The 13111-nt window shown below is 42.4% G+C and overlaps 1 pseudogene across 1 annotated transcript in view; it reads right to left on the bottom strand.

The window, feature by feature from the left end:
• The window catches only part of LOC114274137 (glutathione S-transferase L3-like), a 138167-nt pseudogene extending 125405 nt beyond the window's left edge, over window positions 1-12762 (bottom strand). The window contains exons 1-2 of the transcript XR_014341513.1: window positions 12407-12762; window positions 12285-12340 (exon numbers count right to left, since the gene is read on the bottom strand). The product of XR_014341513.1 is annotated as a glutathione S-transferase L3-like (transcript). The remainder of the gene's footprint in view (window positions 1-12284; window positions 12341-12406) is intronic.
• Between the last annotated feature and the right edge of the window lie 349 nt (window positions 12763-13111).

Raw genomic sequence — 13111 nt, 5'->3', positions numbered from 1 at the left:
TTGGGGTTGCTGCTGCTGCTGCTACTGCTGAAGTTTGACATTTCGTTCTACCTGTTGAGCCACAACCTCTGCCTGACGTGCAGTAACCTCCGCCTGGTGGGCAGCATCCCGCTGCATGACTTGCATGGTCTCTTGGAGCTAACGCATCATGTCCTCCATGCTGACTGCAAAATGTTGATTAGATTGAACAGTTGTGTATTCCCTTTCTGAGATGGAAGCAGATATCTCAGCCCAACTACGCACAGGTGAGGTGGATAATGACCACTGATCTGGAGACTGTGGAACTGGTGATCTGTGCCTAATTGCCCTGCCTCTGGTAAAGGAACACTGATTGCCTTTGAACTAAATCTCTGACCTGACAAAGTCTATTAACACAAGTCCGGTGTACTCGAAGGATATTGGAGCCTTCTGAAGCTATGGTTCCAAGCCTACCCCCTAGCAAAAAAGAAAACACACAGCATCTCAGACTAATTTCACCAGAACCAATATGAGCAAAGCTGAATGACTGTGCTCTTTACTGAATTTTGTCCAAAATTCTGCCTGTAAACTGATACCCTCAGGCTAATAATCAAACTTTCAACTGATACATACATCCCTGTAGAGACGCACTCTGACAGCACATACCAAGGAAGTAAGAGCCAAAACACCCCTATGGAGGGGTATGGTTTCCTTATCTTGTCAAGAACTAGGCTTTCACTACGCACGCAGCGGTTTCAAACAACCTACAATCAGGTAAGCAACTTGTCCTAGTTTGGAGCGATCACTATGGATTCCGATATGCACTAGGTCGAATAGTCAAAAAGGATGCCTTGGTAAAAATCGAGGTTTGTGTTCCCATCGTGGTAGAGCCCACAACCGGTCAGCCTTATGGCACGCTTTTCTAAGCAAGCCTTCGGCAAACCGTTTAGGAATAGTAGACGGCAAACACGGTGTCCTAGGCGTACCAATGCAAATGCAATGCAAAGAAACACATAAGTATAGACAAAACAACATATCATGAGTTCGAGTCGAGTTCTCTAAATCCCCAGCGAAGTCGCCAGAAACTGTAGACCGCTCGAATTCCGCTCTGTGCGTGAGGGCGTGAATTGTGGTTCTAGCTACTACAGTTTGGACTCCAGTCACGGTTCTGAATCTAATCTCACAAAGTGCAATGTAAGACTGATAAATCACCAAAGAGTCCAAATCCGGCAAATCGTTTTGGAAAATCGATTTTAATCAAAAAGCGCCAAACATGGACTGCTTTGCCAGATTTCAGAGTCGACACCTAAATGTTTTGTTTTTGGGATATTTCAAAAATCGTGACTCGTGCCTAAGGCCACGTGTCCGTCATCACCAAAGTTGCCTGGGCTCGGGAACTTGGGTACGAGAGGGGAAGGTCCTGAAATGAGCACCCCCGCTCTCCCAATCAAAGGATCAGCCTCTACTAATCATGATTGTTATTTTTGATAACACATGTGTTCTTGTTTGATTATTAATCTAGAATTACTATGTGATGCGCACAACATACAAATATAGACCAAAGTGCTTAAGTTGGAACAAAACATCATGTGTTTGTTTATTTAAAAATGGTTTGAAGGTGCTACTCGCAAGTAGGCTAAGTCGCGGATTTGCCACCCTCAACTGGGCTTTAGAAAACATGATTTTGCCACCCTCAAGTGGGCTTAAAACTCACATTTCGGCGAATTGTTCCAATTCAAGTAATGAAGCCTTCATCCACAGGCATTCATGCAGTTTATCAGCTATGCAAAAAGCCTCATGGCAAGCATGCTATCATGGCAACACTCACACTCATGCAATATGCTAAAGTGTAAACACTCACAGTGTACTCCGAGCCAAAAAAGAAGCTAGTTAGTAATCATACAGGATCCTAGCTATGTCAACAATGCCTAATGCAACAAATGCAAAAATGCAACTAAAATAGGCTCGGCTATCTAAGATGTCATATGAATGCAACACTTGGTAACATGTTGTTAAACACGTATTCAAGTAAATGTATTGAAGCACAATGCAGTTTGAATGATGCGCCGAACCCGGTGCATGCAAGACAGATGAATGGATGCAAACATGCAAACATAAGTATGCTAATTGAAACATGCCATAAAACTAACCATCGAAAGCGGTAAGTAAAAGGGGGAAAGAAATGGGGGTTGGAAGACATACACACACTCATGCACACTTCTTACAAAATTTGCCCTCTCGACGGAGGGTTCGAATAATAAGCTAACTAGCTAATCTAAGCTAATTAAACTAATTATTACAAAACGAATCTAATTAACTAACAAGTTAACTAATTACAAACACAGATGAACAGCTAAGTGCATTAACTACTTAAGTACAGAACCAAATAGCTAACTAGCTAAGCAAAGCAGTTAAAAGGAGCCTCAGGGCGAGAAGTGCATGCATGCTCGGTCGCCTCGCTCGGAAATCCATCATTATGCCCCAACTTGTCTCTGTTTGCATTTGATTTTAGAACACTGTAAAACCTCAAGATAGCTTGTACTACATCATGGAGACCTCCAAGAAGGCTGCCGACCATTTACTGGTGTTGTAGACCACCTGTAGACCACTTACACATGCTGCATACCAGAAAAAGTGGTCGGCCAGTTACTATTTCTGGTCTACCGACCAGAAAATCCTGCCAAGCTCCAATTTGCTACAACAGAGAACAAGAAGGGGCACAGCAGTGTATTTGCAAGGTATGTGCGCACAACCACCCTCTCTATCATTTCTTAAGCTCAAGGGAGTGCTGCACTCGACTCTCAGGCCACCAACCATGCATTGCAATGCACGATGGCCGAGAAGCCAAGATTACACGAACCAATTGTGAATGAATGCACAAATAACACTTAAGGGCCTTAACCTCTATCATGCATGATCAAGAGGGTCGGCGACCGAGAAATAAGGCATGTTTCATCACTTCAAGTATGAAACGTCCCTCGTTTCTCATGTTTGGATTAACACCCGATCCAAACACAGTGCAATGCAACATGATCAACTTATCAATGCTAATGGCATGCAAACAAAATGCAATGCATGCACATGCAAACAACATGCAATACAACAACATGCAAACAACATGCTATTCTACCAATGCTAGGATGGCTTGCCTAAGATTCTATCATGCAAACAATGCATGCATGTCAAGTTTATAAGCTTAAGGCATCAAAGCTAGGAAAGAGCATCTCACAAGAGGCATGCAAAACAATGCTCAATGGACTTAAACCGAATATGGACAGACCTAAATCATACCAAAACAATGGCCAAAATGCTATGAAAGGATGGTATGAAAGGCAAGATGGTGATGCTAATGAAATGGCTCATCAACTAAGCATAAGAGCATAACTCTCAAACATGATCAAGAAGTAACAAACATAAAAGCGTGACAACAGTATATGCCTGAAATCAAGTGTGAAATGATGCCAAATCATCCAAACAACACAAGCATAGCATGCAAGAGGGCCTAAAGCACAAGGCTACAAAAAGGGACTACACAAGAGGCATGCAATATATGGCACAAATGATTGAACCAACCATAGACAGAGCTCAATTAGGTCAAAACAAAGACCAAAACATGCTGGGATGAGAGCTCAAAAGTGTAGGCATGCATGCATGCATACGCATTGGTCCACAAACAAGGCAATAATGCATAACTCTTAAAAGCATTCAAAGAGTGAATGAACTGAGATCATGGAAATGCTATATGCTCAGAAATAACATGTTAAATGATGCCATGACATGCATCTATCACAAGTATGGCATTCAAGATACATCAAAACACAAGGCTAGTCAAGCCTATTGCACTACAACTATGCAATACATGAACCATATAGCCAAGACAACCCAAAATAGTCCTAGAGCATGTCAAAATGATGATAAAACATGTATGGAGTATAGCCAAAACAAGCTATCATGAAGGCATGAAGCATGGAGCATGCTAGGCTAACAATGAGGATTACACTACATCTACCAACACCAAGCATGAGATGACTTTACCAACAAAAATTAGAGTTGTATCATGGCAAAATAAGACCAAAAACCCACTGAGATGGCATCCCAAAAGCTTAGGCAAGATGGCATACATATTGGCTCATATTTAAGGCATAAAGCACAACCTTTCAAAAGCATTGAAAGAGTGACACATGTGCGTGTATAACAATGAAACATGCTCTAAAATCATGTAGCAAATTATGCTAAATTATGTGAATAGCCCAAGCAATGTATGCTAGTGGACTCATAACACAAAGCTAGCGAGTAAGATTGCACTATGGCTATACAAGGCAAGGCATGCATGGCCGAAACAACTTAAAATAGAGCTTAAGCATGGAAAATCATGAGTAAAAGCTTGCTGGAGTTGAGCCAAAATCATGCTAGAATGAAGGTCCAAAGCAGGATGCATGTTAGGCTAGATTGCGAGATTACACTACAAGTGTAAAATGCATGCATGAGGTAACCAAACCAAGCCAAAATAGAGGTATGACATGCTGAAATAAGGTCTGAGACATGCTAAGATGGAGCCAAAACAAGCTTAACAAACATGCTACTTTGATGAGCCAACAAGGCAAGCAACCAAGACACAAGGTGAGGGGATGGCCCCCTCCTATTTGCGACCTCAAAACACACTTTCCACTACTAAAATTCCTCTGAGTTTCAGTGGTGAGAAGCCCAAAAAGAGGTGGTCCCAATAGCTTAAAACGGTAGCACAAAACAAAGCCAAACAAGGCACAAGAGGGGGTAGACCACCCCCAACACCAAAGAAGCCTTAGACAAACATTTCAAACACTTGAAAATGAAGCTTTTTGCAGTAGAAAGTTAAGCCTGAATCATCATGCAAATAGGACCAAAGCCTTAAACAAAATAAAGCTTTAAAAGGATTAGAGCCTTACCCTTGAAGACCAAGAACAAAGCAACAACTCCAGCAGCTTTTCTGAGCTAAAAACTAACTCTTGAGTTCAAACATGACCCTCAGGTACCTCAACAACAAGAGTGTGGTGTTTCACTAGCTGTTTGTGTGCAAAAGTGTGAAGAAACTACACTTTCAAGCACAAATATGGAGCAAAGGAAGAAATATAGAGATAAAGATGTATCTATAGCTCCAATGCAAAATTCTCAACCTGAGACAAGAGGGAGGAGGCTCCTTTTTATAGAAAACTATGCATCAAGCTTGTTCAACAAGCTTGAAACTTGAAGCCATCCCTCCATACACGTGTATGGAGGATGCTTTATGTGCCCAATAGTTGACACAGCTAGCTAGAAAATATCTACAAGAAAATGCAGGAAAGGTGCCGACCAATTGAAGTGGTCAGCCAGCTACTTGCACTAGTCGACGGACCAGAAAATGTGGTTTGTAGGAAGGAAAAGTTGTTGGCAAAGGGGAGGAGTGGTCTGCATAAAGAAAGCAAGGTGGTGGCATGGCTGCCAACCACTTTTGGTGGTCCACAGACCACCAAGACCAGCTGGTCTACCAGAAAACTGGCTGGCAGGCACAAAAAAGTGGTCTACAGGGGGAGAAACTGATCTACACCCCTTATTCCACCCTCCAAGCAAGGAAAACAAGGTTTGGTTCAAAACCAAACCAAAAGAGAAGCAAGACAAAAGTCCGCGGGTAAGGCACGTAGTCGGAAGCCTCGAAAACTAGTCTACGAGCACAAAAAGTGGTCTACGAGAGAGAAAAATAGTCTACGACTACAAAAAGTGGTCTACAAGACCTCTCTCTCCCTCCAAGCAAGGTCAAGAAGGCATGGTCCGAAAACCAGGCCAAGAGGAGAACGTTAAGAGATTCCGAGACAAGGCGCTCAGCCGAAGGCTCCGAAAATCGAAAACTAGCCCACAAGAGAGAAAAGTAGTCTGCGACTATAAAAAGTGGCCTACAAGCTTCTCTCTCCCTCCAGGCAAGGTTAACAAGGCATGGTTCACAAACCAAGCCAAAACACAAAGAGTTCAGAGGCCCAGAGGCAAGGCACTTAGCCAAAAACTCCGGTAACTCAAAACGTGCACAAACATGCGCGGTCATCGAGCACTCAATCGATGACGTTTGAGTTCTAAGGTCGGTCAAAAATGGGGTGTCTACAAGTGTGTACTTCGAGGTTTGTGGAGTGTCGGATGGACCAGCAAAGGGGTTGGCAGGTGCTGGATGGGTTTGATGATCTCTTCTAAGTGTAGGATTGGAGCTGAAAGGGGTGTTTCTGGTACGGCATCCCTTCTTCCGACTTGCCCCTAGATTCAGAATACTCTTATCCTGAGTAGCAAAAGTGCCATCCATAATCTTTGCAACAACTGCAATCACTTACTATTTGTTTAGCCCTTCAGCTTTCAAAGCCTCAACAGCCCACTGAAGGTGTTCATGGGGACCAATGCTTGTTGTAGACACCCCATTTTTTACTACCCTTAAGACTTGGGTATTACTAATGGTTTACTTGATGATGAAAGATGTGCAGGGCAAATGTTCAATTTTTTCGGCAAGAGGAGAGTCAAATCCTAACCTCACACCCCATTTTGGACCGAAGCTATTTTGGATGGTTTTTAGACATTAAAATCCTCTCTTTCAAAATATTTTTGAAATAAAGTTCCTACGATGTTCCGAGGCTCACATTTCATTAAATGTTGGGCTTTTCGGTAAACCATGCGAGGACAAAGTGGAAATGAATGAAAGAGAGATGAAATCTTTAAAAATCTTTCAAAACTCCTTATTTAGGGGTTTGGAGTTGAAGAAAAGAGGAGTGGAGAGAAGAAACTTAGTTGAGAAAGAAGTTGGGCATGAATCGTTGAGAGAGAGACGAGCAGTCCTCGCCAAATCAGGCCTATCTATCTATACACTTGGACTTAATCTATGAAGCCACCATTGATGGAAAGAATACTTCTGGGGTTTCATTTTACACTCAATAATCTCCTCAAGCCGAGTCCGGATGGGGGAGATATGATTGGTTGAAGTTGGGCATCAATCCAGGTAGGATCGAAACTGAGCGGCTTCACCAAAACAGGCATAACTGTTTGCACAGTTGGACTTTTGATACAAGGTTGCTACCATTGGAAAGATTACTTCTGGGGTTTCAATTTGGGCACAAGAATGACCTGAAAAGGAGTTCATATGAAAGAGTTATGCCTGTTTGAAGTTGGACCTGCAGAGCAGAATTTCCTATCGGCTACAAACGTGCCGATCTGCCAAAAAAGTAGTAGATTGGCCATCACAGTAGCAGATCGGCACCAAAGATGGCTGATCAGCCAAAAATGATCCAAACTAATTTTTTTTGAAGATATTTTGTCCTTCAGCTGCTTCCAACTTGTGCCACATGTCCCAAATCAGATATTTCGACCCAAGCTTGATATTTTGCTATATATGAAGCCTTATATCTCATATTCAAAGGGTTAGAACTTCTTGAACAAGTTTGAGAGCTTCTCTCACTAAAAACTCCTCTCTCTCTACAATTTCCAGAGCTAAATCTCTACCTTTCTCTCTAGTTTGCACTCTCTTTTACCTTTTTGTGCATAGAAGTAGAAAAATACTTCTAGTTTGCCTAGGCATCCTTCATCAAGGTTGCATATCTATGGGCTGAGGTCCCTTGGAGCTTATTCTTGGGCTGATAGAAGGTCATTTGAGCCAAGAAAGAGACCGTTTTGCTGCTGTGCTCCAAAGGTAATCACTCACCCCTTTTAGCTTGTTTTGCATACTAGCTTTGCCATAGTTTTCAACTACTTCAGGGCTGTTTTTTGGGGTGGTGTTGAACTACAAAAATCTTTGTTTTTCCTCTGTTTTTCAATCCTAAAAGTCTTGGTTTGAGCCTTGTTTGGCTAGGGGGTGTGTCCTTTTTGCTCATTGGCTTGTAAGGCTTTTTGAGCTAACTTTCAAGCTTTTCAAACAACTTTTTTTGGCCTTAAAACCTCTAAATTCCAGAGGAATTTCAGTGGTAGAAAACTTATTTTGAGGCTCAAAATAGAAGGGGGTGGTCCCCCCTCCTCTTGTCTTGTTTACATGTGTTGATGACCAACCAAATGAGCATGTGTTTTTACTTCTTTATGACTTTGTTTAGGCTTATTTTTGTAACTTTTTAGACCTGCCATAACTCTATTTTTGGCTGTCTTGGTCACCTCTTGCATGCTTCATGCACTTGTAGTGTAAATCCTCTTTGCTAGCCTTGTTAGCCTTACAAAGTAGCCTGCTCTTGTGGTTTGAATTAGCTTAGTTTAAGCATGTTTTTGGTGTTATTTGGGCATGTCATAACTCTATTTTGGGCTAGTTTGGTCACCCCTTTCATGCGCCATGTGCTTGTAGTGCTATCTTGCCTATTAGCCTAGTGTACTTGGTGTTTTGGCCCTTCATGCTAGCTTGTCTTGGCTATATTCCATACATGTTTTAGCATTATTTTGAAATACTTTAGGACTATTTTGGGCTGCCTTGGTCATATGACTCATGTTTTGTATAGCTATAGTGCAAATGCCTTGACTGGTCTTGAGTTTTGAGACCACTAGCATGCTATATTTGTGATGTATGCATGATATGGCATCATTTGGTATGAAATTTCAGAACTTATATCTTTGCCATGCTTCCACTTAAATCACTCTTTAAGTGCTTTTGGGAGTTATGCCTTATATCTTGCTTGTGAGCCAATTTGTGCGCATGTTTGTCTAGCCTTTTGAGCTTCAATTCCAACATGTTTAGGCCATTATTATGATGTGATTAAGCTCTGTCCAGAGTTGGTTTAGTCCATTGAGCCTTGCATTGCATGGTTCTAGTGTTGTGTTCTTCACTAGTTTCAATGTTTAAGCCTACTAGTATGTTGTACTTGAAGTGTTTGCATGTTAGAGTCTTGTTTATCATGCCAGTTTAGCACTGAAAAATCTGCCATCTCCCTCATTTCTTCATTTTTGATTTGTTTTGAGGATTGGTTAGTCCTGAGGTTGTGTTTAATGCTTGGGATTGAGGCCTATGCTTAAATGGCTTCAACCCTCTTTTGAGGGTTACTCCTAGTCAAAGGCATTGGTCTCTTCCATGCCTTAAACCATTCTCTTTGATAGACCTCTCTCTCATTAGAGGACTCTCATATTTGGACAAGTTGATTAATGAATGGATTGGTAATGTTAAAAATGTGTAAACAAAATCAATCAAGTAAAATGTGCCAAGATAAGCATGTTGCATGTGGGTGTTGCATTGTGTTCAACCGGACGTTATGTTGAACACAAAGTAAATTGGTCCATTTCATACTTGAAGTGATGAAAATGGGTGAATCTCCTTTGTCTCCATTGCCTTTGATTATCTATGATAAGGTGATGATCTGAGTGTCTTGTTTGTCATGCATTTATTGAGTCTGTGCAAGCTTGACTCTTTGGCCATCATGCATTGCGATGCGTGATTGATGGCTTGAGAGTCGAGTACCACACTCCCTTGAGCTTGAGAAATGATAGGGATGGTGGTTGTGCACACATACCTTGCAAATACACTGCCATGCCCTTGTTTGTGCTCTGTTGCAGCAAAAGGAGAGTTTTCTATTTGGTGTGCCGATCGGCTATAAATAATTGGCCGATAGCCTCAAAATTGGTCGATGACCTTTATCCTTTGGCCGATGGCCATACCTCTTGGCCGATGACCTCTCAGCATGTCCATGAGGTGGATCAGAAGTGTTTTGGAGATTGGAACAATTTTCAGAAGCCTAAAACAGTGCAAACAGAGGCAACATGAGGCATGACAACGGATTTTTGAGTGAGGTGATCGAGCATGCATCTTCGAACTCTTAGAACTGAGCTGAGGCTTTGTAATCTATAATTAGCTTTACTTGATTAATTAGCTTTTGAATTTGTAATTAAACTAGCTAATTTGTTAATTAGTTAACATGTTGTAATAATTAGCTTAGTGTTAGCTAGTTATTCAATTTGATTATGTAAGAATTAGTCTAATTAGATAATTAGATTAGTTGCTTAGCTTTGCGTAGCTAGCTTAGTGTACTCATTCAGACCCTTCGTCGAGAGGGCAAATTTTGTAATAAGTGTGCGTGAGTGTGTGAATGTCTTCCAACCCCACGTCTTTCTCCCTTTTACTTATCAACTTTTGATGGTTAGTTTTAGGACATATTTCAATTAGCACCATTATGCTTGCATTTTTGCATTCATTCATCTGTCTTGCATGCACCGGGCTCGACGCATCATACAAACTGCATTGTATTTCAATACCAATTTGAATACATGTTATCTTGTTGCATTCATATGCCATCTTAGATAGCTGAGCCTTCTTAGTTGCATTTTGCATGTGTTGCATTAGGCATTTCAAACATAGCTAGGATCATGCATTGATTTCTAACATAGCTTTTGTTTTGGCTCGGAGTACTAGGTAAGTTTTTACGCTTTAGCATCCCTGCATGAGATGTGTATGTTGCCATGTTAGCATGCTTGCCATGAGGCTAATTGCTTAATTGCTATAACTGCATGAATGCCGGTGGATGAAGGTTGGATTGCTTGAATTGGAACAATCCATCGAAATGCGAGTTTTAAATCCACTTTGTGAAGTGGCAAAATCTTGTTTTCTAAGCCCACTTGAGGGTTGCAAAATCCACGCCTTAGCCTACTTGCAAGTAGCACCATCAAACCATTTCCAAACAAACATGAGATGTATTGTTCCAATTTAGGCGACCTAGTCTATACTTGTATGTTGTGCGCATCGCGTAATAAAACTAGTTAATGAATCGAAATAAGAACACATGTGTTTTCAAAAACAAAATATCATGTTAGTAAAGGCCGATCCTTTGCTCGTGCGAGCAGGGGTGCTCATTTCAAGACCTTCCCCTCTCGTACCCAAGTTCCCGAGCCGAGGCAACTTTGGTGATGACGGACACATGGCCTTAGGCACGAGTCAAGGTTTCCTAAATTCCCTCAAAATAAAACATTTAGGTGGCGACTCTGTATCTGGCAAAGCAGTCCATGTTTGGTAGTTCTTTATAAAAATTAGTTTTCTAAAACGATTTGCCAGATTTAGACTCTTTGGTGATTTAATGGTCTCACATTGCACTTTGTGAGATTAGATTCAAAATCGTGACACGAGTCCGAATTGTAGCAGCTAATGAACAAAACAGATTTCGCGTCTTCGCGCGCGGAGCCGGGACGTTCGGGCGGTCTACACTTGTCCCTACCTTGTTCGTGCCATTTGCCTCCACTTTGCCAAGGGATTGGCCTTCTTCAAATGTAGCCCGTCCCAAGATTGGGGAGCCTTTTGGCGTGAAACTTCTAGCATATAATGTGGTTGATAATGGAGCCAATATCCCAAAGGCCAGATCTGCCACTGTTCTTTGAAGATCATCAATCATTCTCATCAGCTCAGAAATGGTGGGTTCACGAGTTTGAGATGATTGGGGTTCAAGTGCATTCATCATGCATAAGTCCATGCTTTTTGGGATAAACACCTTAGGCTTGGGTAGATGGACTGGGGTGATGTATATGTTAGGGTTGTAGCCGGATGGCATTGCATGGATTAGATTGAGGTGTGGATGAGCTACTTGGTCATTAGGGTCGTGAGGTGGAGCTATCGTCCGGTTGTCGATGAGATTCTGGACCTCATGACGAAGGCGGTAGCAACGATCGGTGCCGTGACCACGCTGCTGATAATATACGTAGTATTTGGAGGGGTTATGCTTGGCAGGGAGTGGGTCAGGCAGAGGTTGAGGATCAAGGGGTTTGAGATACCCTCTTTCCATCAGGACTTTTAGTGCGCTGGTTAGGCTCATATAGAGGGGGGGTGAAAGTTCTATCCTGAGCTCGGGTTGGGCCGGCTGTTTGTAGGCTTGGTTTGGCAAAAAGGTCGGTTGTGGCAACTGTATTGATTTCAGTGGGTTTGGGAATAGTGCTACTACCAGCATTGGTACTCTCGGAAAACACCCTCCTTGTTGGTTCACTTGTTCTGAGAATAATCCCTGTGTTGAACGCATTCTCAATCTGAACCCCCAGTTCATGCAAACTTTTGAAAGTGGATAGTGGAATGACTATCAATTTTTGCAACATATCAAGCTCAAGGTTGTGCACCATTATCTGCACTTGATCCCTCTCAGAAGGCCGATCTGTCATCAGTGCTGCCTTTGCTCTCCACCGTGCAACAAATTCCACAAAAGGCTCTGTTGGGTTCTGGCCGGTTACTTAAAGCTCTTGCATGGTCATTTCAACTTGGGTATTGTAAGAATACTAATCAACAAAGCCCTCAGCCAATTCTTCCCAGTTCTGCTTCACTATATTCTCTAACTTGGCATACCAAGCGGCTGCTACACCCGACAGGGTTCTTCCGTACAGAGAAAGTTTCTGCAGCTTAGTCTGACCCATCGGTTTCAGGACGCCCAAGAAAAGTCGGATATGTACCATAGGATCTCCAGACCTGTTGAAATGGTCAATATGTAGCATTTTGAATCTGTCTGGGAGCCGTACGGCAGCCTTGGTGTACCCATCCTCAATGTTGGGAATGGAGTTAAGACCCTGTGCCTTTCTGAATTGCTTTTCAAGGTTAGCAATTTTCACCGCAGTCAGATCGAGATCATTAGCATCAAGGGGATAAAGCCTCTCATCAGGCTGTACCAAGGGTCTGAAAACCTGAGCTTGAGCCAACCCTTCTCGAGGATCCTGACCATGCAAATTTTCAGCTGGCGGAAGTGGGTCAAAGTTCAGCTGGGGTCCCGAAACTGGATGTATGGCAGATGTCCCAAATGGGTGTTGCAATTCAGCATTGGTCTCATCATGCCTGGTGATTCCCTGGTTTAATGCTGTTATCACGGCAACAACTTCTTCCGAACTCTGTGCCATCACGAGTTTGTTGAGTTTGAATAGAGGTGATGTGACTGGTAATATCAGATCAGTTGAACTGGTGAGCCCTGAGTAGATTTTCTTTGCCTTGCCTGAGCGAAGGAAACACTGGTTGCCCTTGAACTGAATCTCTGACCTAACAAAGTCTATCAACACAGGTCCAATGCACCCGGGGGATATTGGAGCCTTCTGAAGCTATAGTTCCTGGACTACCTTACAAAAGAAGAAAATAGACAGTATCTCAGCCTGGTTTCACAAAAGCGGATATGATCACAACTGAATGATTGTGCTCTCTACCAAATTCTGCCCAAAACAGATACCAATTTGGCAACTGACATGCACATCCCTG

Source organism: Camellia sinensis, chromosome 10 (assembly GCF_055761805.1).
Source record: "Camellia sinensis isolate YWXY chromosome 10, ASM5576180v1, whole genome shotgun sequence".
Taxonomy (NCBI): domain Eukaryota; kingdom Viridiplantae; phylum Streptophyta; class Magnoliopsida; order Ericales; family Theaceae; genus Camellia; species Camellia sinensis.
Note: the sequence above shows the minus strand (reverse complement) of the source record. Positions and strands in the feature narration are given on the sequence as shown.